The 3,354-nt window shown below is 40.8% G+C and overlaps 1 long non-coding RNA gene across 1 annotated transcript in view; it reads right to left on the minus strand.

Annotated features, from left to right (window-relative positions):
• Nucleotides 1-536: 536 nt before the first annotated feature.
• Nucleotides 537-3,354, minus strand: part of LOC103916919 — a 5,113-nt gene continuing 2,295 nt past the window's right edge. Inside the window, exon 3 of the long non-coding RNA XR_663604.1 lies at nucleotides 537-792. This is a non-coding gene — a long non-coding RNA (uncharacterized LOC103916919). The remainder of the gene's footprint in view (nucleotides 793-3,354) is intronic.

Here is a 3,354-nt window from a genome sequence, read left to right on the forward strand (position 1 = left end):
GATCACGTCTCTATGTATATGAATGAATTAATGTCATAAATACCCTCGTGTCCGTCCCTGCGGTGTGCAAGGTTTGGAGGAGCTATCCCCCTTGCACCCGGCGCCGTAATAAACATACCTGCTCTTTTGAGTTGTGAAGTTTGTTTCCACGCATCAACCGGGTTTGCGGCTGAGTGCAGTTAGGGCAGGCAAACCACGAAATGGTCTTCTTGTAATCTGAGGTTTCCCCTGTTTTCGAAGACGTAGTGATACCAGCCCCAATAGATAATATTTCAGCCAGTTCTCTCAAAATATTAGGATGCGGCCAAACTGGATATTAGGACGCCAAACTTTGACAGATGCTTTTAACATTGTACTTTACTACTGGACAGAAAAGAGTTTCATTAGTGGCACGTCAACAAATCAACCAGCAATCTGGAATGGAGAGCAGAAACATTTGAGTACCTACAGCTTTTTATCATCATTATTGACAATTTTACTGTCTCCTTCAAGAAACGGCCCTCTACAATGACTTGTGTTGCTTTTATTCGTAATAAGTATATGAACATTTATGCCGTATCTCAGTCTTCTGTATAAATTGCCTGGTGGTCTTCGTGTCTTGATTCCTCAAGTTATTCCAGTGTGTTGGATTGTTTCGTGGTGATGCTAATAGAGCACAATAGTACCTTAAACCACGTGTAGAGGCTGTGAATAAGGAGACTGTAACCTTGTTCTTTAGTGGTTTTCTGTGATGCTTCCATGTCTTTTGTAGTATTTTCATTTGCTCATAAGGACAGCCACATTGCTTCAGCACTAAGGGAATGTGATACATCAAACATTAATGAAGCTTTCTGAAACCGTTCTGAATTTCCATTCACACTTCTGTTTTCTGCCAGTCAGTTTTACACTGGGATAGAGAAGGGAGTAAAATACAAAGGAAAAGAAGAACACTAATGTCCATATTACCATTTATGGGGATGATAGCAAGCATCCTTTGCTTGCAGGCTTCACATTTTTTTGGATGAAGTCCTGCATTGGTTTTGGTGATATTATCCACTGTAAACCAGCACGTCTAGTATAAACACACAAACAAACAAAAGGCAGCGATACCTGTATGACAGCACTAAGCCCTTATGTTTGCTCTCATTTTAAAAAATTCTGAAACACGCTCCCCACTTTTATTTCTCCCCCAGTGGAAGTCGTAACAGCCACCTCAATCACACTGCAATTTGCACGCTAAGCAACGAGGGACTATCGCTGCAGATCACTCCACTGTCTTGCTGTTTTGTCGTGTATTAGTCCAACAGGAAGGTCTCTCTGCTTGCACAAGCAATACCACGGCTTGCCAGGAGGTGTTGCTTTGAAACCATGCAAATATCGGAGCTTAAAAATCATGAAATAGGCTTGGACTATTAAAAATAACCAACAGATACTTTGTTCTGGCAGGGAGAACTCAAGATCCTCCATTTGAAATGGTAATTTTTATTTAAGAGAATTTAAATCTGAAATGCGCACAGTAGTACAGAGGGAAATAAATGCTGAACAGGGGACCCACTCGGTGGAAAATACTGTGGGTTTGTACATTGCTAACAAATATGTTACAGCAGCTTTATGTGTGTAAAACTGTCAATGGCTTTGTCTTTGCAGGTCTGGATGTTAAAATATATATATACCTAACAGACCTGATGCAGTGGGGAGTTTTAGAGGGGTAACTCTTGGTTTCAAGAAGCCAAGGAGCGGAGTAAAGCCTCAATAAGACAAATAGTTGTCCTGCTCAGAAAGCTGTGTCACTGTGCTCTCCATACCTGCACACACACATTTTAAAAGAAAATGAGCTGTTTCTTTCTAAGGGGGAACACAGTGTTGGATATACAACTGTTCTCCATCTACAGCCCTGTTTTTAAGTACATATTAACAGTGACAAATTTAATTATGCGTTTAATTATGCCCAGCCTTGGTCTAGAAGACAGAACAGGAGGCAAAGTTTCCAAGACATTTAAAACCTTTTTTTGCTAAAGAAAAAAAACGCCTCAAAGGATACCCAGCAAGCAGAAGTTTTTAAATATGTCTTCATCACCTCAAGCTAAAACAACCTCCATTGCTCAAACAAGCTGAGGCTCTTCAGCAGAAATTTAAACTCTAGAATAGGATGCTATTTTACAGCCCACAATGTGCCTTGTTGTGTAGATGTAGTTACCACACTTACTCCAGCTGTGCCTTTCAAAGAGTTGTACGTACCAGCCCTGAGACGATGAACTCCAGCTCACTGAGGCTCTGGAAGGCTGTTTTTGGAGACAGTTTAGAAAAGGACCTCACAGTTAGCAGAGGAGGTCACCTAAGGGTGCATATAACCAAAGGAGCCTTTGAAAATTATTTTATGATCAGATGTTTACCAATATTGTTTTTTAGCAGAGATGAAGGTATTAGCCAGGATCAGAGAACAGTGTACCAGACAAAAGGTTATAAAGGTGAGGAGATCAACAGCTCTTTTTTACACAAAATATTTTTTTTAAAGCCAAAAAAATTTTTTAAAAGTTGTAGCTGTAAAAGGGAAAGCAGGAGACAGTTGTTGGTGAATTTAGCTGGCCCTCTGAGACGTCATTTCAACAGCAGGGTGTAATTCTAGCCTGATGTTTAGACCAGCTGCTGCCAAAAACAAGTAAGTTTTCAGAGCTCCTACCCCTCTCAGCACTGTGACCACAGGTTTGACCACAAAACCTCAGCGCAGATTGTACAATACAGCTAGTTAGACCTTACATATTCCTCAGAGGTAGTTTCAGTGGAAATACTCTACTCCTACAACTGGAATATCACTGCAGACCCTCCTTTTCAAATGCCTCTGGGGTCAGAAACGGACATGTTTTGTGCAACTAATCATTTTCCAGGAATTTTTGTTCTGTGTGAATAAGTTTAGAGCAAATCAAGCTGTATCTTCTGAAGTACCTTGCATCAATGATATACTGGAATAAAAATTAACCCGAGCCTCCTATAAATAAAGCACTTGTTTGTATCATTCAGCGCTTCCTGAACCAGGCTGATGATGCCAGAAGGTTGTAGGACACTTGACAGACTTGTGTTGCTCCGGCTCAGGAAGAAGCAGGATTCTTTTTCTTTTACCACAGCACATGCTGGGGGATTTGGAAGACAAAGCACAACATTCACATTCATTGAAATTTGTCCTTTGGTGAGTAGCTCCCCTTTACATTTCTAGTAATAGAGTCTCTAAGGATTTGACATTCCCGTTTTGAGACGCCTTTTCTTTCTCCAGAGCTGGAATGGGCACCAGGTATATTTTCTGAGCGTGATCCTCTACTATGTAGTCAAAAGACCCGTAATCAAAGTGATCACAAAACAACACCCAGAGGAATATCCACA

Source organism: Pygoscelis adeliae, unplaced genomic scaffold, assembly GCF_000699105.1.
Source record: "Pygoscelis adeliae isolate BGI_AS28 unplaced genomic scaffold, ASM69910v1 Scaffold485, whole genome shotgun sequence".
In the NCBI taxonomy this organism is placed as follows: Eukaryota; Metazoa; Chordata; class Aves; order Sphenisciformes; family Spheniscidae; genus Pygoscelis; species Pygoscelis adeliae.